Source organism: Nicotiana sylvestris, chromosome 3 (genome assembly GCF_000393655.2).
Source record: "Nicotiana sylvestris chromosome 3, ASM39365v2, whole genome shotgun sequence".
Classification (NCBI taxonomy): Eukaryota; Viridiplantae; Streptophyta; class Magnoliopsida; order Solanales; family Solanaceae; genus Nicotiana; species Nicotiana sylvestris.
The window spans coordinates 63692968-63705475 of record NC_091059.1 but is presented as its reverse complement, the minus strand read 5'-3'; the positions used below and the strand labels follow the sequence as shown (position 1 = coordinate 63705475).

Below are 12508 nucleotides of genomic sequence, written 5' to 3'. Positions count from 1 at the left end.
CGATTGATAGGTGAGATTTTGATATAGGGGTCGGAATGGAATTTCGGGAGTTGCAGTAGGTCCGTTGTGTCATTTGGGATATGTGTGCAAAATTTAAGGTCATTCGGACGTGGTTTGATAGACTTTTTGATCGAAAGCGGAATTTGGAAGATTTTGGAATTCTTAGGCTTGAATCCAATGCAAATTTGGTGTTTTGATGTTGTTTTGAGCGTTCCGAAGGTTGGAACAAGTTTGAATGATGCTATGGGATAGGTTGGCATGTTTGGTTGAGGTCCCAAGGACCTCAGGTAAGTTTCGAGTGGTTAAACGGATCATTTCAAGTTGAGAAAAATTGCAGAAAATCTGTTGTGAGTGTTGTAGACTTTTGGCCTTCGCGTTCGCGAAGGGTTAGGATGAGAGGCTGTAGGTTTGGCCTTCGCGTTCGCGATGGAGGTCCCGCGTTTGCAAAGGGTTGGAGTCAGGAAGCTTCGCGTTCGCGAGAGAGCAGACACGTTCGCTATGGTTTGAGTTGCTGAGGCATCGCGTTCGCGAGGGGTCGTCGCGTTCGCGTATGAGGAATTCTGGTCAACTTAAGTTTGTACTTCGCGAACGCGAGGCTTTGACCGCGTTCACAATGAAGGATTTTTAAGTGTTGGGCATAATGTTTTAAAAGACCAATTCCGCGATTTTGAGTCTAAGTTCCTCCATTTTTGGGCGACTTTGAAGCTTTTTGAAGGGGATTGAAGAGGGAATCAAGGGGGAACACTTGGAGGTGTTTATGGACTTATTACTCAATCCTAATGTGATTTTTACCTAATTAATCATGGAATTTGTAGAATTTAAGCCTAAATATTGAAGAACTAGGGCTTGTAATTGGAGACCTAGAATTTGGGATTTGAGGGGTCGTTTGTGGTTGGATTTTGGTGCTTTTGATATGAATGAACTCGGGGAGTGATAATGAGTCTATTGATGTAAATTTTACCGGATTCCGAGATGAGGGCCCGGGGGTCGGGTTTGGCCAATTTCGGAATTTGTGCTGTAATTTGATTACTTTCGTGTGGGCTTCGTTCCTTTAGCATGTTTGTAAGCACGTGATTTTTGACCCTCCCCGGAAATTTTTACGTTCTTAAGTTTAAATATCTAATTTAGGACTAGTATAGCTATTTTAACTATTTTACTTTATTTCGTTGCAAAAAGAAAAATTTCAAAAAATATATATATAAATTTTAGTTTATGTATCTCTCATAAATTTGAAAAATACAAAAATTGTACTTTATTTTGGTACTTTATATAAATTCGAAAATTACAAAAAAATATATAGTTCTATTAATGTTTGCAGTCATTATAATTTTGAAAAATACAAAAATATTACTTCATATTTTTGTCTTTATTAAAAACGAAAATTACAAAAATAGTTTTATTAATATTTTGTAGCTATTTTAAATCTTGAAAAAATATTTAAAAAGATATAGTTTTGTTTGAATACTAGTCTTATTTTTGGTAGTTATTTTGCTTACATAGGACTAGTTAAGCAACGTGTTCCTATTTCTCGGGTCCGGGCAAAAGAATAATATTCGGGTTCAAACTACCCGGTTTTAGGCCTAATTTTCGGACCTAGCCCATAATAAACCGTGTCCAGGACACATGGGGAACCCCACCACGCGTGGGGGACATATGCCTCGAACCCCACCACGCGTGGGGCTCATTTTCATGGGCATTGTATTACAAAAATACGGACAAAACACATTTTTAAAAGAGGACTTTTGGGGATTTTTGAGGGGGGGGGGGTACTGTATATCTTCTTCTCAAAAGAGAAGAAGAAAAAAGGGCTACTGGACGACCACTGTAGAGGCTTCTTCTTCAAGAAGAAGAAGAAGCAAATACCCAGCGAAAACCCGACGGAAAAACCAGTCCAAACCCTCTGGCTCACCACCGTCCAAAGACCATCGTCGACCCTCCATCAACGGACCACCCTCCTCCTCCCAACCACCACCCCGACGCCATAACCACCTCCCCCATCACCGTCGACCAAACACCATCACTCAAACCACCCCATCTCCTTCCTCCTCAAGAAAACCTAGGAAAAACCCTAGCAAAAACCATGAAACTACCTGCACCCCGACCCCCCAACGCTTGAACCCACCAGCCTCACGTTCCAAAACCACCAACGAACAACCTGCGTCCGACTTCCTCACGCCCATACTCTGTCGATCCTCCATTAAACCCACTTCTCGATCCTCCATTAAACCCCGTCGAGCAGCATCTGCTGATGCTGCTGCTGCGTTTCGTTCTTCTCCTCTAAGCCAGTTAAACCCAAGAAACCAGTCGCAAACTACCCCCCAACGCAGCAGCCCCGTCGTCGCTGCCCTTCGACTGCCGTTGCCCGAAAAAAACAGTAGCTTCATCGTCTCCTTTCGAGCAGCAGTTGTGGCTGCGTTTGCTGCGTCGCAAAAATCCAGCAGTAGTAACAGTTTTGGTCCATGCTTTCTATTTCCATCGAGGTCGTCTTTGGTTCGTCGAAGTCCGGTACGTTGAGCTTGACGTCGAAGTTCCGTCGTTCCGTCATTGGAGAGGTTTCCGATAGTTGTCGGGACAGTTTGGTTGTTGTTCTTGCTTCAAACAGGTGCATATACATTTCCAAACTTGTTATATTTGCTTAACTGGAATGAAATGATATGGATTTCCTATGCACTGTTTGTGTATCGGATTTGTTGAATGTCTCTTCCCTTGTTTCATTATTTTAAGTAGCTATTCCGCATTCTGTTTATTCATGTTAAGATTATTGTTATCTACATGCTTGTCTTAAGAGTTGTTTGTACGTATAGTAGTAATGTTAAAATCATAGGAGTAATTTTAATCCCACGGAAAAATATTCGCTTCATCAAATGAGTTCAATTTACAACCCATGACCTAGCGAAGTAGCAAAAAAAAAAAGTGTAGTTATTTTTAGCCTTATCCTTTTCCTTTTTTTGTAAGAAAAAATAAATAAAAGAAAATTAAAAAAAAAACGATACGAGCTTCGTCAAATAAAAAATGTACAGATTGCGAAGCCCTCACAGAATATATGTATTAAATACTCAGATTCCGGGACGGACCGTTTAGCAAATTTCACGGCCCTACCCAAAATAATAATGCGCTAGTTGCTTTAGACGCGCCTTTAATAATGTTATCTCCCTAAGCTCGGGTGCACATTTATGTGACCCAAATCCAAATCTCAACGGAGTCGAAATATGTCTCTAGTCACGGGCACATTGATTGTGACGTGGCCCGAGACGCATTTCCACGTCGTTGCAAATTCCTTCAAAAAATAAGAATGAGATGAGCCTCGCCGAATAAAAATACAAATTGTGGGGCCCTCAGTAAATACTTGTTTTAAATTACTTAGAAGTCAGGAGGGCCGTTTAGCGAATTTCACGGCCTTCCCAAAATAATAACACGATAGTCTCTTTAGGCGCGTGTTTAATAATCTATTTTTCTTAAACTTGGGTGTGCATTTCATGTGACCTAAATCCAAATCCTAAAACATCAAATAAAATATATTTCGGATTGTGGGTGCATTTCATGTGACACAGTCCAAAGATATGTTTTAAGCGATATTCACTTTTCTTAATAATAATAATTAACAAAGCGGTTAAAAGACAAAATTTGCACATGGTTCATAATTGTATTAAAAATCAGATAAATAAGCCAAATATAACAGTTGAGCGACCGTGCTAGAACCACGGAACTCGGGAATGCCTAACACCTTCTCCCGGGTTAACAGAATTCCTTATCTAGATTTCTGGTACGCGGACTGTAATATAGAGTCATTATTTTCCTCGATTCGGGATTAAAATTGGTGACTTGGGACACCCTAAATCTCCCAAGTGGCGACTCTGAAATAAATAAACGAATCCCGTTTCGATTGTCCTTTAATTGGAAAAAACTCCCCTGCGCCCCTGCGGGTGCGGAAAAAGGAGGTGTGACAATGTTCTAATGTTATGATTCTAATTTTGGGTAGATTCGACGCGAGTTGGGGCCGAGGCGAGAGGCAAAGGCGTCGCGGAGTAGTATTTCATCTGGTTTGAGTTAAGTAACCATTGTAAATCTGGAACTGAGGGTACAAACCCCGATATTTCATATTGTTTTGATAAATGAGGTGACGCACATGCTAGGTGACGAGCGTGTGGGCGTGCATCGGTAGGGATTGTGACCTGGTCCGTCTCGTAGCGACTATTAAGCCGCGTATTTGATTTTAAATCTTATGATATCACTTATTTTAGAGGTTGATACTATATTATGGGCTGTATGCCACGTTTAGGGCCTCGTGCCGACCTGTTGAGACCCTTAGAAACATTTTTACTGTTTTCCTCACTCTATTTGTTTGAAAGCATATCCTCAGTCATGGTTTACCTGTTTATTGTTTAAACTTGGTTTTTATCACTCTATTTCTTAAAAATGTGAAAACTTGTTGGACCGAGTTTTCCTAATTTTCACTGTTATGCCTGAGGGGCTGTGATGTTAATGACTGAGAGAGGTTTAGGACCTAATGGTGAGGATTATATATATTACGGATCGGGCTGCACGCCACAATAATATTTTATATATATTATGGATCGGGCTGCACGCCTCAACGATACTTATATGGATCGGGCTGTACGCCGCAGCGATATATATATATATATTGGATCGGGCTGCACGCCGCAGCGATATGATGATTGGGCTGTAGGAGTGTGGTTACTAAGTCACGAGAGCTGAGTCATGAGTGGCTGAGAGGCTTGCCCGAGAGGCTATATTTATGAGTGATACCTTGCCCGAGGGGCCTATTTATAATATCTTTGCTGATTTCACTCTTCTTTTATAATGAGCCTCTGTTGAAAGCTGCTAAATAAATGATTTCAAAGTATTTCAATTGAAACTGAAGTTTTTACGAAGTAAACTAACTTTTAAACTATTGAGTTTGATTTGATACCCTATTGTGTACTCTTATATATGATTTTTTAACTGCTCGTCACTGCACTCAGACCTTATTTACTTTAGTTACTTACTAAGTTGGCGTACTCACATTACTCTCTACACCCTATGTGCAGATACAGGAGCCTCGAGTCCTACTAGCGAGGGCTGACTGCTTCTAGCGGGCTATTTTGGAGTTCACTAGGTAGCTTCTCGGCGTTTGCAACCCAGTGTTTCTCCCTCTTATCTTTATTTTCCCTTGTACTGGATTCTGTAATAGACTGTGTAGTCCCTTCTTCATACTCTTAGACTTATGTTAGATGGTCATGAATGGTGACACCCCGATGTCGGGCTATGTTTATTTCTGCGTTGTCCTATTTCACCTTATTTTTGGGATTTACCATCCGTTAATAATTTAAATTAAATTATTATAACTGTTAAAAATAGATTAAGAATTTGTGTCGGCTGACCTTGTTTCACGATAGGCGCTATCATGATCGGGTCCGGGTTTAGGATCGTGACATACTCCTTTATCTAAATGACATACGTCAATTTCCATTTCTTACTTCAACAAGTACTAAATAATTTTTTGAAGCTCTAGTTTTCAATTGTTTAAAATATATCTGCTGATTTCTTCTTGTAAATCTTCTTCCTAACTTAATTCCCTGTTTCCTTCAGATGTACGATAGCTAATTGCCATGTATAATATTATTGATTTCTTGGTCTTCTCAATTTTCATAGAATGTGTTGTGATTTAAAAAAAAAACTCCACATTAGAGGTTCAAACCAAGATTCACAAGTTGGCCAGAACATAACCAAAACTATAAAATTTAGAGGCATCAAAAACATAGTTAAGCTAAAAAGAGAAATTGCAGAATTGTCATAGTAGTAATATGATTATATATGCACTTAACATTTACACTAGAGTTAAGCTATTTAATATACATTAGTTACACAAAAAATATAGCATCATCGTGCCCACTAGTCATAAACAAAAGAGTATGGACATAACCCAAGGTATCAAAAATAGCACTACAGTTTAACTTTAAAGTTGTTGTTCGAGAAAAAACTATCAAACTAGTACCACCACATATACACAATTTTACCATACTTCAAATTTTACCATTGATAATCATGAACATCATTGTTTGGCGCTCAAGTTCACCCATACGTAAAAATAATTCCATCTTTTTAACATCTTCACAGAGAATCATTGTAGCTTTGATACGTTCTTATACTGAGTACAACTCAAATGCGGGAGACTCAAGGATGGAATAAATTTTACCACGAATATCGGATCGGTCACGATCCCCAATTTTATCAATCAAGGCACCCATTATTTTATCTTGACTTTCAATAAAGTTTTTCATAACTTTTGTCATACCCTTAAGAAATGTCTCACTAGAATCCTCCACAATCCTTTTTCTTTTCTTGGTTTTCTCTTTTTCACTAAAATTAGAAGAGGACCTATTAGCATGCTCACTTTGTTTATGATTTTGTTGGAATCCTGCATGTTCATTTTCAGATGCTCCAGCATATTCATGTTCAGATGCTCTAGCATCTTTCTTTTCAGATGCTTCAGTAAAACTAGGTTCAGATGCTCTAGCATTTTCATTTTTAGCTTCTCCAGTAGCTATATTAGGTCCATCACCAGCATTATCTTCTTCTTCATCATCAACATCAATAGGCCATCCTAAGCTCATGTCATTAAAAAGTCCTAAAGCTTAACTCCTTAGAATATCCTCAGCAGCATCTAGCGGCCCTTCTGCGAACTCTCCCGTCGCTCTATCCTTGCCAAATATTTCTTCCCACTCCTCAAACATTGTCCATTTCTTAGTTTTCATGCTTTTTTGCTTTTGGATCCATCTAGAAAAAATAAGGAAAGAAACAAAGTAATAACATATGCGTCAGTTATAAACTATGATGGAAACTCAGAAAAATTCCTATATGAAGTAACAATATTCTAATAACTTAAGCAAAGTATAAATTACCTTTATAAAGTCATCCCACTGTTTTGGATCTTCAACAATTATGGTTCCATCACTATATTGAAATCCCAGACCACTTTGACTCTTTAATAAACTTATGCTTGAATAACATCTCTTCCACGCTTTTACTTTATTATTAACATGTGGTTCACCTTTTAATTGACTACTAGGATGACGTTCATGCAAATAATGCTCTAATTCCATCAAGTATCCTGGCCTAAAGGTTCCATTATCAGCTTTCCAACTATCAGCACATAATTTTTTTAAACCATTTAAAAGAGCACTTTCTTCTGCTGGAGTCCAGATCCTTCGGGAAGAAGGTATTGATTTTCTTGATCTTATTGACAATAGCTTTGAATTTTCTGCCTGTCTATTCATTATATCTGTATAATCTTGTGAAATAAATTATCATAAGTATTAGTTATCTCCACAAGAAGCATAAGTATCTCCAATATTACTTAACATCACAAAAGTAAAAATTCATACACTTTACACATAAAAAAGCATATGTATGGAAATATAAAACTATCAAAAAAGAAATGCTAACTAAACATAAGTAATCTTCACAAAAATTAAAGTAAGTAACTATTTCTTATAATCACAAAAAACTGAAAGTTGATACACCTTACAATCATACAAAAAACTAAAGAGAAAAATACCCAAACACCACAAAATATAATACAAGCATGGAATATTTTGAAACGATCAATTCTTCAGACTTGCATTCCACATTGGTTGAGCCAACTCATCCCTCCAAGTGGTCCACTCCTGAGATGATTCAACAACATTAATGTTGTCATATTGATACTCCACTTGTTCTTCCATATCAATATCTAAGGGAACCACTTCCATCTCTCTACGAATAAAGTTGTGCATCAAACAACAAGCACTAATGATCCTGTTATGAACCTTAACTGAGTACCACGAAGAGCTTCTAAGAATTCCCCAACGCTCTTTCAAGAGACCAAATGCTCTTTCGATAACATTACGAGCCCTAGCATGATTCATATTAAAAAGCTTTCTCGATATCGAGGTGGAGGATTGTCACCTTGCCAATCCCTTAACAATATCTATACCCTCTGTAAGGTGAAAGAAAATTATTTCTATTTGTATATTCCTCCATCGCACAAATAATAATTTCCTATCATATAAACATAAAATTTAGTTACTTTTATGTAGCATTCTTTTTGTGATATAACTTGAGTGTATAAGAATATGTATGACATACCCTCAGGGATTTTCAAACCATTCATTCGCATTATAGCATCTCGTAATACACGACCATCGACAGTTGATCCTTCCCAATTAGGTAATACATAAGTAAAATTAAGATTTCTATCACAAATTTCCAGTACATTAGTTGCTATTTCTCCCTTTCTTGTTCTGTATCTTGGTTTGGCTTGGATGGAACTCTAATTTGAATGAAAGTACCATAAGTGCACCTCCTATAAAATCAATTATACATTATCTCAAACTATTAATTTCTTTTCGTATGATTATATATTTTTTTAGTTTTACATAAATTAATATATGCTCAAAAGAAATTTCACATACCTTAACCCATCTCCATTGATCTTCAATCTCATCTTCAAGCAACGGTTTAGGATTAACAAGTAACAATGGAGCTAGTCTGAGAACAAATCTCAAGTATTCATTGAAAGCTTGACTTACGCTCCAACCCGATCTAACATAGTAAACCTTAATTGATCCATTCTTCTCATGATGAGCTAAGATATTTAAGAACATTGCTAACTTTTCACTACTTGACATATTTTTACTATCAGTTAAACCTCCAATTTTCTTAATTAAGAGAACTAAAGTGTGAAAGGAATTTCTATCCATTCTTAACTTATCAATATATGCAATATCACTGTCATATATGACACAATTCAAATGAGACATAATTTTAGGAATTCTAACAGTCATACGGTACCTAATCACACCCCTATTTCTATGTTGTCTTCTTATAGAATGACCATAAATAGTCATTAAAAGAAATATAAACACAATAGGAAATTGTTGGCACAATATCTTCTCAAGGATAATAACGCATTCAATATCGGACAATAGTTGATGATCCATAAGAAAACCTAATTTTGCCATTACAAAAATGAAAAGAATTAATATATAAAAAATTACAATTAGAAAAAGGAATCTTTGAGTAAAAATTTATAATTTTCAAGTACATAAAGAGAAACAAATTAACCCAACAAATGTTTGGAAAGAAGCCAAACTAAGATTTCATTATCAACATAAAGAGAGAAGGGCTAATAAATGGAAGAGGACAATCCACAACTGTGATTTTCACATATTACAGATCTTTTACATATAGCTGGTACTCTTTCATGTATTTCAGCTCTTTCGGCACTACATATTGAGTTTGAAATGCTATGATTTTTCTCAATTATTTGCTAAATAAAATTCAGCAAAACAATTACGTAGCATTCATAAAAAAGTTCAGAATTTTACTATTTTGGTAGAGAAGATGACTGTACCCAAATTATGCAACAAAGAACTTATAAATGATAACAAGAAAGAATAAGAGAAATAGGTTTCGATAGAAGTTTTAACCTTGTGAGAAAAGCAAAACGAAAGATAATGTCTTGTTCAATCACTACAACATAGCTTCTGCATTCAAAGAAGAGAAGAAATCTTCCCCAAGAGCAGAAAAATTTGTAGCGGTGTTGCTTTACTAATATTGGGTAAAGAATGGGAAAAGTGATGTAGAAAAAGGGTTTGAGGACTTTAGGGCAATTTTGGTAAATTTTGCTATTTTGTCAGGGGATAATAATCTCAGCATTAATTACCCCACCTCCCTGATAGGTATAAGTTATCCTGGTATTAATTTTAATACTGGGATAACTTATACCAGATTTGGTAATCAAACAAGGTATAAGGTGGTATTAGATTTTTATACTAGTACTATTTTTACTTATACCTCATACCAAACGACCCCTTAGTGTTATTTTGGAAGTTTAAGTTGTAAGAGTTGACCAATATCTGACTTTTGTGTAAACGATCTCAAATTGGTGTTATGATGGTTCCAATAGGTTTATATGGTAATTTTGGACTTAGGCATATGTTCGAAATTGGATTTGGAGGTTCCTAGAATGTTTTGGTGCTATTTGGCGAAAGTTGGCAAATTGGAGGTTTGGAGAGTACCTAAGTTTGACTGAGGGTTGCTTTGAGATTATCGAATTCGGATTGTTATTCTGTTAATTCACATAGCTTCATTTTGTCATTTGGGACTAGTGTGCAAAGTTTGGGTTCAATCTGGATTGATTAGGCTTGAACCAGACACTTGGTTTGAAGTTAGAAGTTTAGGAACTTAAGAAATTGATCTTGATCGGCGATTCTTGGTTTTGACGTTATTCGTGGTGTTTTGAGACCTTGGACAAATTTGGATTAGGTATTGGAATTTGTTGGCATGATTGGACGGAGTTCCGGGGGCTCGAGTGTTTTGGGGTGGTTTCAGACTATTTTTTCCTTATTTTGGACTGTTGGTTTCAGGTGTAGAGGGGCTTCTTCGCGATCGAGGAGGGGGCTCGCGATCGCAGAGTGGAGGATTTGGCAGGCGAAGATTTACCCTTCGTGTGCACGGGAGAAGGGTCGCGTTTGCGGAGGAATCTGTTGTTTTGCGTTCGCGTTTAGGAGACACATTCGCGATGGCTTGTGGTCGAGCAGGAGGTTTGCCTTTGCGATCGTAGGTGTGGGGCTGTGTTCGCGTAGGCTTAACTGGTGCATTGGCCGCGTTCGTGGGGTGCCTTCACGTCTGCAAAGGGGAGTCTTCAGCTGGGCAAATTTTTCGTGATCGCGATGCATATGTCTGGGCAGACTATTTAAATGAGAATTTCGAGACTTTTACCCACTTTATCATATTTGGAGTCGTAGAATTCGAGAGTGGGAGATTTTGAAGAGCAAATTCGCTACAGCATTGGAGGTAAGCAATTTACACTTGGATTTGACTTTATATCATGATGTTTCATGGATTTCTACACCTAATAACTTGGATTTTAAAGAGAAACTTGAGGATATCTAGCAAAACTTTTGGAAAGTGAATAACTGAGATTTGAACCCCCACTTGGGGTCGCTTTTGGATGAAACTTTTATATCTGGATTCGTATTGGAATAGGTGTTCGGGGTTTATGAGTTTTCTCGGGTTTCGGGAGGCGGTGTCGGGTTGAATTTTTGGTTGACTGTGTATATTTAATTAAAGATTCAAACTTTATTGTTTTGGTTTGATTTTTATGGCTTTTGTTGATGTTATTGGTATATTCCCGCAGTGCTAAGGAGCACGAATAGCATTTGAGGAATGTGCTTTAGATTTTGAGAGAGAAGAAGTTGTATGCTAAGTTCTCCAAGTGTGAGTTTTGGCTGGACTAGGTGGCAGTCTTGGGCCACGTGGTATCTAGTGATGGGATCAAGGTAGATTCAAAGAAGATTGAAGCCGTTCAGAGTTGGCACAGACCTTCTACCGCTATAGAGATCAGGAGTTTCTTAGGTTTGGCTATGTACTACCGCCGCTTTGTGGAGGGGTTTTCATATAGTGCAACCCTATTGATGTAGTTGACCCATATGGGTGCTCTGTTTAGGTGGTCAAACGAGTGTGAGGAGAGCTTTCAGAAGCTCAAAACGGCATTGACTGTGGCCAGTTTTGGTATTGCCCTCAGGATTGGGGTCGTACACAGTTTATTGTGATGCTTCGAGGTTGGTCTTGGATGTGTGTTGATGTAGGACGATAGGGAAATTACCTATGCAGTTGAAGCCCTATGAGACGAACTATCTAGTGTATGATTTGGAGTTTTGCAGTTATTATACACACGCTCAAGATTTGGAGGCATTACTTATATGGCGTGTCTTGTGAGGTATATACGGATCATCGAAGTCTCCAACATCTCTTTAAATATAAATATTTGAATTTGAGGCAGCAGAGATAGTTGGAGTTGTTGAAGGATTATTATATCACCATTCTTTAGCATCCGAGGAAGGCCAATGTGGTAGTTGATGTTTTGAGTAAAAAGGCAGAGAGCATGGGGTGTTTGGCATTAATTCTAGTTGTAGAGAGACCATTAGATATGGATGTTCAGGCTTTGACCAATAGATTCGTGAGGCTAGATGTTTTTGAGCCTAGAAGGGTTCTTGCTTGTATTGTATCACAGTCGTCTTTGTTTCAGCGCATTAAGGCTCACTAGTATGATGATCCCCACTTGCGTGTCCTTAAGGACACGGTGCTGCGAGGTGGTGCTAAGGAGATGACTATTGGTGATGATGGGGTATTGAGGCTTTGGGAGCGGATCTGTGTTCATAAGGTGGATGATTTGAGGGCATTGATTCTTGAGTAGGCTCATAGTTCGTGGTATTCTATTTACCTAGGTGCTATGAAGATGTATTGTTATTTGAAGCAACATTATAAGTAGAGAAGGATGAAGAAGGATATTATTGTGCATGTTGCACGGTGTCTGAACTGCCAGCAGGTCAAGTATGAGCATTAGAGACCGAGTTGATTGCTTCAGAGGTTAGATATACTAGAGTAAAAGTGGGAGTGAGTCACAATATATTTTTGGTGGTGTCTCCACAGACTTTGAGGAGATTTTATGTTGTGTGGGTCA

The 12508-nt window shown here is 37.9% G+C and overlaps 1 pseudogene; it reads right to left on the bottom strand.

The window, feature by feature from the left end:
- Window positions 1-2021: 2021 nt before the first annotated feature.
- On the bottom strand, window positions 2022-7834 carry LOC104223261 (uncharacterized; annotated as a pseudogene).
- Window positions 7835-12508: the final 4674 nt, after the last annotated feature.